This window comes from Parus major, chromosome 1, assembly GCF_001522545.3.
Source record: "Parus major isolate Abel chromosome 1, Parus_major1.1, whole genome shotgun sequence".
In the NCBI taxonomy this organism is placed as follows: Eukaryota; Metazoa; Chordata; class Aves; order Passeriformes; family Paridae; genus Parus; species Parus major.
This window is the reverse complement of record NC_031768.1, coordinates 24,428,843-24,442,052: the sequence shown is the minus strand read 5'-3', so window position 1 is coordinate 24,442,052 and position 13,210 is coordinate 24,428,843. Positions and strand designations below refer to the sequence as shown.

General features: G+C 42.5%; 1 protein-coding gene across 2 annotated transcripts in view; it reads right to left on the bottom strand.

The window, feature by feature from the left end:
- ARHGEF7 (Rho guanine nucleotide exchange factor 7) overlaps positions 1 to 13,196 on the bottom strand; it is a 102,930-nt gene extending 89,734 nt beyond the window's left edge. For both annotated transcript variants that reach the window (XM_015628746.1, XM_015628765.3), the window contains exons 1-2: positions 13,087 to 13,196; positions 12,909 to 12,995 (exon numbers count right to left, since the gene is read on the bottom strand). The gene's annotated coding sequence lies outside the window, so the exon portion shown is untranslated. The remainder of the gene's footprint in view (positions 1 to 12,908; positions 12,996 to 13,086) is intronic.
- Between the last annotated feature and the right edge of the window lie 14 nt (positions 13,197 to 13,210).

Below are 13,210 nucleotides of genomic sequence, written 5' to 3'. Positions count from 1 at the left end.
AGGAGAAACAGTTACTAAGAACTTTGTGTAGAAGCCAAGTCATATCATCCCTCTGCTATCAACACTTAGAAAACACAGCAGTTGAGAACATGCCCATCTCCTCCCAGCTCAGCACAAAGCAGAAACCTGAGCTTATCACCACTGGCAGATAAGCTGACAGCTCAGGTGCAGAGGCTGAGATGGAGACACAGCAGATCTCCCACACATCACCAAGCTGCCACAGAACTTTCTCTCTACTTTTTTTTGAAGTCTAGGATCACCTAAAGATGATCTACATATTCACTGTACAATAATCTATCTTCCGACTTTGTGCCAGCCCCAGCTCCTTCTTGACTTCCACAAGGTCAATTTGGTAGGAAAGAAAGCAGGTTAGCAAGGTTATTTCCACCAGCTGACCTTCCTGCACCATCTCACCTTGCAGCCTGCCAAGCACCCATGCTAGACAGTGGATGGGCAAGAAACACATGATAGCATGTGTCACTGCTGCTCTGTGTCACAGTGGTTTATCTACCCTAGGACCACAGCCTGCTCTGCATCATGTCCTGCACTCACAGCTCCAAATGAGGCCCAGAGGAGCTGTGTCAAACCACAGACACTTGAGACTGCAGCTCAAGCACCGTGAAACAAAGGTAATACCACTCTTTCAGAAACTAAATAAAAAAGTATTGTGGAAAGCACTACATTCATACAGCAGCTACTAATTCTGCCTCCAAACTCATACTTAAATCCAAGTCTGAGACCATCCAATGAGCCAAGGAAGAGCAATGAACAGCTCTCCAGCTGGAGCCAGGCAAGGTTCCTGGAAAAAACTGAGCAATTACCTATTTAGCACAATGCATATAAAGAGGGGGCCCAATAACGCTTTTTGGGTTTGGCATAACAATTTCTTTGGTCAAACAGACCAAATCTCTTTAGTAAAATCCACAGCAAAAATGGAATTGAGGAAAGTGTGGTATGCAAAGGTTAAGCCTACAGTTGCTCTAGTCTTGCAATGCTTTTACAATACAAAGATAAGTATTCCACTTACCTATTTTAAACTAAACTAATACAAAAGCTGATTTATTTACACCTTTGCAAAGCAACCCTGAATTACATGCTTTTGAGTGCATCAGTTGAGGACAACAGACTGCAGCATTTTAAGTTACAAGTCTCATTTCTGTCTCAAAGTGTACTTTCCCAAGACCTGAGATTTTTTTTTGAGTGCTCTAAAGGCACATGTACACTCTTCTGCATTTGCTGACAACAATTAGAAATAAAATTACACTCATTTACTTAGTTTTGAATGCTATAGTGACATCTGAAATACCTCTGGCAAGAAATATTAACAAAAAAAATTAAGAGAAAAGCCATCTTAATATGCAAGTACAGGCAAAAAAGAGAACAACTAGCTGACTGGCATCCTTAAAACTGCTGAGCCCTCCAAGCCAACTAATTAACTTAAGCCATAAATAATACGGAGATGTGGTCAATTTAACTATCAGCAGTTTACAATATCAAAGTCAGGTAATTATTACAACTTTGTATTTGAACAATGAAGAATTGCTCTTTCAGTTTTATTGCCAAGTACAGAAAATAACTTCAGCTGCATTTATCCATGAAATTTATCTTTTGCAAAATGTTCATGTGACACCAGGATGAAGAAGTAGCCTAAGGCAAAGGGTGTGAAAATGCATTTTCTTGTCATTTACTTTATGCTGCTCACAAGCCCACAGGGTGAATGGATTTAAATGGCCTATTCAAATAATGATTAGATTAGTATAGATTAACATCCTGTTCCATGTTTGTAATTCAAACACTTTCCTAAACATTTGGCATCCATCTTCAGGGGAAAAAAGTGAGCGATTACCCCATCCCCACACACTTAAATGCTTTAACATGCATGATTTAAATGCATTAACAGCAAAGATTTTGATTGAAGAACAAAATATGATGAACTATGTCATGATTTCTGCAGAGGCCTGCTATTAGACAAAACATGGTAATTGCTTAAAGTGTACATTTTGAGGGCACTCTGTGAAGCTAACAAACATATAGAACATGGGAAAAAAAAAAAAAGGCACTTCAAAATGTTTGGAACAGAAAACCAGTTAATTTAACAAGTAGGAATTTTTGTGCCTGATGATTTAAAACCAACTGCTTCCAGGCACTTTCTGCTAAGAGACTTAAGAATTCGTAACTGTCTTCTTACCTCATTTTTATTCATTAATTAAGTGAAAAAGTGTGGGGGTGTGATAAATTCCACCCCCTCTCCCAGTCTCCTTGCTTTGTACTGACTGAATGAACCTCAAAACACTTGAAGAATAGTCTGCTCCAGCTAAAAAGTATGTAAAAGTCTATTTTAGATTGGATGGCTGCTGTCAAAAGAGGACGTCCCAGACTCCTCCCTTCTCCACTGTGTCTTCTGTGCCAACCACTCAACCAATCCAGTTCTGAGAGTCAGCTACAACTCAAAGAAAAATCTAATACAGAGATTGGCAGGGAAGCGATGAACAGTTCACTGGGATTCTGTCAGATCACCTAAAAACAAAGCAAGATGTGTTTCTGCTCCCATTTCTTTAGAAAGAATTGTGAAATGCAATGTAAACCCATCTAGATGATGTAAAAACACACAGACAATACCCACTTGCTGACAAAGTTTACAACTCTGTTAGGAAACATGGAACTGATTGGTACCTTGCTAGGGATGCTCCCATTGCAACTCACATTGATCTAAACCAGAGTGCCCTTCTCTGCCATGCTCAGCCACTGCCAGGCAGGTGGGCAACAAGAAAACAGATACCCAGAGTATCCATTCTTGAAATTTTTCAGAGGGGAACTTAAAGAGGGGAGGGGGAGGAAACAGAAGAGATAATTTAATTAAAGCTAGGGCAGTGATTTGTTTTTCAGCAGTACTTGCCTAGGAGAACTGCTTTTGCTGGCACTTCCAAGCAACACTCTCCTAAAAACATCATGCAAAACAACCTAGGGACTGCTGTGAAACAAGAGTGGACATCACATTGAGAAGACTTGACAGGGCAGGAATTCTACAAGTTATTTAACAAGAATATATCTGGACAAAACTATTAAACATGTCATCACCATATTCTTACTAACCATCACTAGTCCTGTCTCTGATAACAAGTCTTCTACCCTCCTCAAAGAAAATGTGTCAGGGGTAGGGGGTAGAAAATAAGAGTAGAGAGCGTGGGAATAGGTTTTTTTTTTAATCTAGATATTAAAAAATCACTCACTAGCAGGAGAGAATCTGTGAAGATGCCCTTACATCAGCTAGTAGTAGCATGTATTTGTTTTTTGGTTCCCCTACCTCTAGTTTTTCCTTTATTATTTCACAGCCTAAAACAGCTGCACTACTACCTTCCATAGGGCTGGTGAAGCAAGTAGCACTGAGGATTCATATCAAAGGAGCTTGGCTCAGAATTTAATGTTTTATTTGTAAATTGGACTCAAAAGCAACTGCTACTTAACAGTTTCTAAACACTCCATTCAAAGAAGCGTGGCCAGCAACAGTCAAAAAACTGGAAGAAGTCTACGTCTTCAGCTAAAGTTTGGGGGGAGAAGAATTAATCAGGATTTCATCTGCTACACAAGAGCCTCTAGCCCCAGCCCTTCAGAAAGCAATGGGTACCCCAAGAATGCTTCACCCTCTACCTGTTGGCGCCAAAAGTAAAGAGGGCAGCTGCTGGGCTGCTCCCACACAGGCTCCCAGCAAAAGCTGCCAGCTGGGCAGAGCCACCCCAGGACACCCTGCAGGCAGACAGCCCTGCACCAGCAGGAACACCCCTCTTCTTTCCCAGGCTCAGGCTCGTGATTACACTCGGCCCACAAGATGGCACTGACAGAAAAACTTTTCTCCCTCTTTTTTCCTCTCCCCCTGCCTCTGTAACCAAGCTCACCACTGGCCCTGGACTGATTCAGAGAAGGACTGCCACCTACTGAAAACACCATATCGTTTTCCCACATAGCTCAATCTCCCTCCTCACCTGCCTCCAAGTTACCCAACCAGCTGGATCCTGCTGGCTTTATCCACGAGGTGGAATATGAGGCACACAGCTAAAGGCAGCTTTTTTCAGTAACAAGGGTCCCTGGTTTTCAGCACTACAATTTTCCCCATTACCTAGAATTTTTTAATATTTCCTGAAAAATGGAAAGACTTGAGAAAAGCTAGAAGTGTCAAAAAAGCATGCTGCTCTTCACACAGGTGAACTCCAGCTCTCAGTAATACTGACAGGACCAGCCCAGCATCTGATTAAAACATCTAAACACAGTTAACTATAGTGAAATAGAGGGCTCAAGCTGAAACATGCAAGTTCTAGGGCCATTTGTGTATTCAGCTGAGCACAGTAAGATAACTCCCCTCAAGGAAATGTAGAAATCACCATATTCTATTATTTCTTTTCCTTTTAATTAGTGCAAGGTGCTTTTCCCCTCTCATCAACACCATCTTTCAAAATCAAGCCTGTGAAAACTACTCTCCACAGCACAATGCATATCACCTTTCCCACACATGCCAGGATATTTACATGCAAGCAGAAGTCAGGAACAGCTGCAAAGCTGGAAGCCCTTTAAAATTCAGAGCCACTCACAAAAGACCTAGATTTGGTACTCCATCATTTACAGATAACTGAAGTAATTTATGTCGACTCTTAAGTTCAAAGTAAAATCAAAAGACTCTGGCGAGATGACAATAAACAAAAGCAGCAGCCTGCTTTGCCAAGCTGGACTCTCTTCTGCATAGTCCTCATTTGAGGTAAGCTTCAAAGCAACTGTTCTGCCTTGCCAAAATGATGCAATATAGTCATTGTCACAAGAGGAGAAAGTTTTCCACGTTCCTGAAGAGATTGAGCACATCTCACATACTGCAAGATGCACTTCAGCTCTGAGGACCTTCTTAGTCCAAATGCATACGTTAAGAAAGCACAACATTATGTCATTAAGATCTGCAGGTACTCACGTTTTCTTTACACAATATACCACCACCTATAACCTATTTTGCATATTTTCTGGTTTTCCTCTGTCACACACGTGCTTGGGAAGTAATCTGACACCTAGTAACAATGTAAATGTGTTCAGTATACACAAGTGTAGTTGTATAGTACAATATTTACCTACATTTCTATTTTCAGTATGTTTGCCAGCTAAAAAATCTCTTCAAAACTATTCAACAGAAAAAGTGTGTGTGTAGGGAGGGAGTCTGACAGTTCCTAAGTCCAACTTCATAAGGCATTCATAAAAACTACAACAGCAACTAACAAGACCATAGCAATCCTCTGTTAAGTAAAAAGGCAGGCAGGTCCTGACAGGAACAAGACCTGACTTCTGAAATGCACTTCTCTGCTGAGCACTGGGCTCACAGCAGATTCCACACTGTCCCAACACCACCTCCATTCCTCTCTCTGTCCCTGCTGTTCTCTTGCTGTGAGGGACACAGCAGCTCACCTGCTCTCCTCCCAGGACCTGCCTTCACCTGGCATCCCCACCACCTCTGCACGGCTTGCTCCCTGCTCAGGGCTAAGCAGAAGGGTCCCCCTTCCCACAGCTCCCACCCTTCAGAAAACCAGTAGATGAGCCCTTCCTCTCTGTGCTTCACAACAAAGGAGGGCACGAGAGGGCTAAAGAAATCAGAGAGCAAGAACTCCTCTGAAAAGTCAGAACAACAGCGTATAAATTGGGAAGCAGACTCCGCTCCCTTTTTAAGCTTTAAGGACTCTGAAGTTCTGCTCAAAACCCTCCAACTCTCTCTACCCACCCTTTTCTCCCAACTTTCCTAGTATGCACACCTTCCTTCAGATGATTAACTCCTCTTCTATCACAGAAGCAATGAAATCTTCTTGTGAAAACAGTTTGCTATATTTGAACATGAGCATAACATTGAAGCCTTCTGTGCATTCTCAATTAATAGTGCAATACATTTTAATTGCTAGATGAAAGTTCATTTTATTCTCAAGGCCCAAACACCACAAATGAAGCAGTTACACGGAAACTTCTCACAAACCACAGAGCAACTCATTTGCAAAACTGCTCTGAACAGATCTATACCAGTGCTGTGGTTTAATCTAGCAGGCAGCTAAACACCACTGAGCCATTCACACACTCATCCCCCAGCCCCCCCCCACAAGTGGGATAGGGGAGAGAATTGGAAAGAAAGGTTAAACTCATGCGTTGAGATAAAGACAGTTTAATATGACAGAGAAGGAAGAGAAAATAACAACAACAATAAAAGAATATAGAAAAGAAGTGATGCACAAGCACCTGTTGACCAGGGCCCAGCCAGCCCCCACACAGCAGGTGGACACCCACGCCCCACAATGGGTGGGACACCTTCAGTGTTGAGTATGACACCACATGGTGTGGGATATCCCTTTGGTCAGCTGGGATCAGCTGTCCTGGCTGGATCCCCTTCCTGTCCCCCAATCTCCTCCCTGGCAGGACAGCACAAAAATCTAAATAGTCCTTGCTTTAGTGTAAGCACTGTGCAGAAACAACTAAAACAGTAAGTTATTGCCATTATTCTCATTCTAAATCAAACATTCAGCACCTATACCAGCTTCTAGGAATAAAATTAACTCAATTCCAGCCAAAACCAGGAGGACTAGTTAGTATTTACTGTGTCACTGCAACTTGCCTTGTGCATACTGACCACCAACACACGACTGAAATATTTTGGATGTATTCTGACACACTAGACTCACCCTCACACATGCTTCATGCAGCAAAGAAAGGAACCTGCACCCATGACAGATCCATTGTGCCAGACTCTACAAGCACACTGTCTTATATGTTTCTGTCCAAAGTACCACAAATCATGCAATACAAAAGAACTGCCAGGAACTAAAATGGTCTAATTCAAAAATATTTTTTACTTGGAAAGTACTGAACATAAATCTCAAGTAGCAAAAAAAAAAAGGTACTAGCACATCTCCCAGCTATTTGTTACATTATTCATTACAAAGGCAGGCTTGTAATTCACCTTTGTTACTTGATAGCTTTTTTCTAAGTATTTTTAAAATATTCATATATCAGGTGATTTTGAACATGCACCCGAATAAGGAGGTTCATTCTTCCTCTTTAATGAAGCCACTGGACTCACTTTAGACAAGAGGTGATAGCACAATTCCATCCTACTGCTGATGCAAGAAGCTCACACAAGGCAGAATCACAAGAAATAAATTCTCATGGAAACAGAAGGAAGGTCTAAATGAAAAGGGAACTGTGTAAGGATTTGAAAAGCTACCATGCACATTTGTGTTTTAGACTGGGTTTCACTAAATAAAACTGCAACAGTTTCTGATACTAACATTCCTTCCTGTCCAATATCGTATGTTCCTGTCTCTCTGTTACCTTCTTAGCCAGCATGACACTATACATGAATAGTACACAAGATGAGGAACTGGCTTAATCTCAGAAAAAAAAAAAAAATACTAATTTTCCACCATTCTAACTGTGAGACACCATTAAAGTAGTATTCAAAGGCTCCTCTTCAATAGGAATACAAAGGATTGGTAAACACATGAAACACAGTCTCAGTCCTAGGCCTGCTACTATGTGCATCATAAAAATTATTCGTATCACAGGAAGCCATTCTTATGAAAGTAACATAAATAAGTCAAGCAGAAGCATCTCCCCATGTTAAAAACACATATTTACATGTGAGAAAAAGGATAGAAATGGAGGGTGTGAGGGAGAGAGAAGTAGTCATATGTTGGAAATCTGTATGTACTAGATAAGTTGCAGTCACACACTACACTTTGCTGTAAGCAATATCTAAAACATATTCAGAATAGTTTTGTGAACAAGTAGAAATTGGGGAGTTGGGGGAAGGAATACAGTAGACACATCTTAATTTAAAGATATACCAGTAAGACCTCAGCCTAGAAATAAAAGTTCACAATGTGTACTCTGCAAGCAAAGAATGGTGACTTTAAAACATTGACATTCTGGAAAATGTTAATGACATTTAAGAATCATGAAGGCATTTGGCAGCACACCTTCTGGGTTAGAAAGGCACTGTGTTGGAATAAACCCAGGAGCAAATCTAAGGAATCTTGTTCCTGCAAAATAATGATAGTCTGAACGAGGGCTGAAAGGAATAGATAGGTGATTTAATTTCTGTATCATCATTCTAAGACCTGCATAAAGCTCTTCAGTACTAGAAACCTATTTATTTCTAATTCACTAACAAGTGAATGTCAGCCAAGTCCATCCACACTAGCAGCATAGCTCTACACCTTCCTTATTCAAATAGGTCTTTGAAAATCAACTGGCAGAATACCTTTCCAAGTCCACACTGGTAGTAGGATTGTAACTGTAATGATCTAAAGAAGTGGGTAAGGCTCAGGGGAAAGAGGCATCATCGAACAGATCAACAGCTGTGTTAGCAGTGGGTGTGAGGGAACAACACAGATAGGTACCCTTGCTCCCAAAAGATTACCTGCTCTAACAGAGGGACACTGGCATTCCTACAAACATTTCCCCAAGGCCAAAGCTCCATTGTAGACATTCACAGGCATTTGTATATCTTGATTAAATCTTGAGTGCTATGAATTATATTTAACAAATTTGCATACAGTGTTCTGAATCTCAAGGGCAAATCCCTCTTGTACAAGAGAGTTTATAATATACAAACACAGGATCTCCCTAGACTGTGTAAGACTGCCAGGTTTGCTTTATTTCTTCTTTGGTTTGTTTATTATGTAAAAAACGTCCTGGGTTTGGCATTGCTGCCTCTGTAATAAAATGACCATCCTTGAATCCTAGAGGCAAGCAGGTCTCTTGGCAGGTAGAGAAGATTCTCAGATCCATGGCTTGTCTATTTCCATGAAGCAGTTGCTATCTTACCCATCAGTATAAAAGTCAGAAATAAAAAAAATATTTTTGAGCTCAAGAAACCTGTTAATATTAGATATTTGTAGATAAGCAAGCATTAATATTTTATTTGATGAAAGCCAGCAAAAAAAAAATCCTGCAAGATGCTACTCACGGGAATTGATCACACAGACCACAACACTGTTCACAGGATATATCAAGCATTCTGCCCTTTAAACAGCAGATATTAAATGGTTTCCATTAACCTGTTTTTGTTATTATTCTACATTCAACTGCTCATCCAACAAACTTCACTGCTGTTGAACTATACAGTGATTTCTCCAGGGCTTGTTTTGGTCCTGCAAGCTGTCAAACAGTTCAGGTCAAAGAATAAGAAAAGAGCATTATATTCAGGAAGCTCAAGCTCCTTTGAAAGACAACAAAACTAGACTAAGGTGACATAGGTACAAGATAATCACAATGGTAAAACTTGCTAGGGCTCAGGTAGAAATAAGCCATCACTTTTTCATTTTTCTCTCCTTTGCCAGACTTCTGTGGAAGATATACCTGCAGTGAGTTCCTTCTAAACGATACATATCCACCCATATTCTTGTGGATCAGTCCCTCCAGTACAACAAGTATCTAGGACCACGTTTTGAAAAGCTGGTCATGCTCCTCAGAAGAGAGTACAGTTAAATGTCTTCTCATCCAAAGAAAAAACTGGATGGGAAAACAGCCTTTAAAGCAAAAATGGCAAGAAGCAGTATATAGCAAATATTCTATTTGCCTAAGGAAAAGGTACACAATAAGATGTGAAGTGACAACACAAGTAGCTATTCTACAGTCTCATCTATAAAGACATTCAGCAACAGGACTGAAGGCTCAAAGTAGAATAAACTACTCAACACTACAATTATACTAAGGAAGCATTAATGGCTTTCTGAAGGGAAAAAATATGGAAATTCAGTTCCTGGTGGAGGTCTTAGGAACATTTTTTAATTAGTAGGTCTCAGTTCTTTGTATCCGCATACAAGAAAACTGTATTAAAGATAATTTTAAAAGCCCAATTCTTGCAGCACATTCTTCTGGTTATTTCTGGAATCATGCTTTGCTTTGCAAAGATTGCTGCAAGCTCCAAATTAAGTATTCTCTTTTCTCTGGAACACTTAAATATCAAAAAATACTAGCGGGTGTGGGAAGGGAGCCATTGGTTTCCTCTAAGGAACAGTGATCCTCCTCATTAGAATTTGAAATACCCTTTCTGAATGTTTTATTATCTTTCTAACAACCCAAACTTACTGGGAAGCAAGAGGAAGAAAACAAGAACAACTTTCAGACACCAGCACTTTTCCAAACCAACAGATTTTCCCACCTCTGCCCATTATTTTACATGGAGGAAAACAACCAAAGTTATCGTGTCCTCTACTAAATGGATCTGCAGAAGAAAGCACCTCTAAAAAGCCATCTACTGCTCTGCAACTTTCCATTAACCACAGCAGTTTATCCAATTCTCAAACATGCCATAACAAAGTCTCCAAAACTGGGGACCTACAGAGCTCCAGCAAGGCAAGAAGCTCTGACATGGATTCGGAAAAATACACCACCACTGCTTCCAAGATGAGTTCAGATCCGAGAGCAAAAAGTGCTTGTGCAATGCTGATCTTAGGCTAATCAAACCACTACCATGCCTTCACCAGGCTCACAAAATAACACACACAGAAATCATCTGATCCAACTACATGTAATTCACATTCGGTGTAAGGCTCAAGCACAACCCTTACAGGTCACAGAAAACTCCACATTGTGGAATGCTAATTAGGAAAAGCACCACATTAGTGCACAGAATAATATCACATCTCCCCACACCAACCTAGAGCTCCCTCTGATACCCATATTGTCCAAATGTTTCTGTTATTTAAGGTACCACATATGCATCCACCCCTTTGTCAAATATTTGTACTCACCACTAACTCTTCGTTCGTTCATCTACCCTCTCTGAAAATACCCCCTAAAGCAGCTCCAGAGATGCTCCTCACACTCTTTGCTCAATGCAATCTCTAAACCTTGACTGCAACTCAGGAAGCATTACATAGACCCTACACAGGGGAGCTGTGGCATCTTCCCAATTCCCAGAGTGAGGAAGGCACAGATTCTCCAGGGCTGACTCACACCTTGTTAACAGAGGGAAAGAGCCCAGGAGCAGCGGATGGCCAAGAGGCCCCCGCCAGCTCCTCCCTGGTTGAATCCAGGTTGCCATTGCTCTCATCTTTGGCCACAGTTAGGGGGTTGGAAAAATTAATGAGAAAACAACAGGGAACAGACAATGTACAAACCATAAATACACGCACAAGAGCTCCATAAGTCCAAGCATTTGTGCCCTTTCTTGCCAGCTTCTGAACTCTCTGGTAGCTTGGGAGTAATTCCTGTTCCAACATGCTGAGCTGGAAGCTACTGCTGCCAGTTACCTCCACGTAAGAAAGGTGTTTCCGGCAGTCTTGCTGAGAAGCCCCTGAGGCCAGGTTAACAATTTGACTATTCCCAAAAATATTCAGGCTCTCAGAACAAGGCCAAAATTATCTTCTCTTTTAATCATTTTTCTTCGTTTTCTGGTCACCCTAAGGAAAAGAGCTAACAAAAGCTCTTTGCAACTTTCTGCAACTAGAAAAGAGAACAAAGTGCAACAGTGTAACTATTCCCAGCCTGTCACAATTGCAATAGCTTCCAGCTGTGTGACAGACCTGATAAAGGAACTTGGGAAATTAGAAAAGGCTACATCCCCCTCTTTAACACTTACAACACTTTATTTCTGCGTTGCCATCTGAAATACCTCCTCCCCCAGTCCTCCCCAGTTCGTGAATGACTGCCACGTGAAGTTTGGATCTGCTTACATGCATGAATGTTCAAAACATGAAAAACTCACTGTGGCCCTAGAAAAGACAAATGGGAGTGACAGCTGCTCCAAAGCAAAAAGAATGCTTGACATAAAGCACTGTTCACCTCAGAATCTGGTTTCTGAGTATTTCAGAACTTGATTTGGGTTTCTTCACAAGAAATCTTAAGGGATTTTCTGTGTATTTGAAGGGGAGAAGGGAGGGTAGATAAAAATGTAAGGACTTATTAACAAGAGGAGTGCTAAAAGCAGTCTTAATTTCCATCTTCATCCATGAGGGAACCTGAAATTAAGGACAAGTCCTGCAAGTATCATTTATTTCACTAATGATCTTCCACTGTTTAGAGGCCTCAGGAAAGCAGAGTCTTTTTTAATGACATTCAGTTACTGCCTGGCAAAATCATAGGCAAGACCAGAGGTACCAAAAGACCCTGTGAATTAATTAACACAATAATACATTAATTTAAGTTCAGAAGCACTAGAAACCAATTTTTCCACACAAAAAAAATGTCTCCAAGAACCGAAGTTACAATACCTCTCACTTTCCAACGCAGAGAAGCTGAAACCTGTTTTTAATCTCATCAGTTCCTTCCCACACACCAACATCAAGTAAACTCGACAGCAGTATGTACTTGCTATAGCTAAATATACCAGCAATATTCGAGAACCTAATTTGCAACCCTGCGAACAAACGTTCGGAAAATATGGCAGTTTGCTGGGCTTTTATGTAACGCAAATTTAAATAGAAGAACCAGCACCTGCCATTTTCTTCAAATACCATTTCACTCGGCAGTAGGCAACTTAATTTCTCGAAGCCGACCCCTGCGGTTCCACGAATAAATCGGACACAAATTATACGTACCGAGAATTCACTCGGACAGAGGAGCGGTGGTTTTAGCGGTCCCGGGGCCGGGCAGAGCCCGTCCCCAGCACTCGCTGTGGGCAGTGGCGGAGGGACGGGGCGCGCCCTGCCCGAGGAGCGGCGCGGCCCTTCCATGTGGAGCCGGGGCCCCGCTCCCAGCCAGCGGGGCTCCTCCGGGGCGCGGCGCCGGCCAGCACCGAGACAGCCCCGGGCTTCCCCGCAACCCCCGGGCTTCCCCGCAGCCAGGGGAGGGGCGGCCGCCACCATCTTGTCAGCCGCGTCCCCAGGCACAAAGGGAGGGCGAGAAACCCCCCGCCCGCGGGACCGAGCCGGGTGCCCCCAGCCCCGACTCACCTCCAGGCGCAGGGAAGCACCGCAGCCCCGCAGGAACTCGCGGATGTTGCTCAGGCACTCGCCCTCCGTCCGCGGCTCCGGGTACACCTGCAAGAGAAGAGGCGGGCGGCTCAGCGAGGGGAGGAGATGGGAGCGCACCGCAGCGGAGCGGCGTCCCCCACCCCGCCGCTCCCCTCACCTCCCGCTCCCTCCGCGGGCAGCGGCGCCGATCTCTCCCACTGGCGGCTTTGAACCGGGAAGTAAACACGGAGCACAGGAAATGGCGTGCGAGGGCGGGGGGCGGCGGGCAGGAGCGCGGGCAG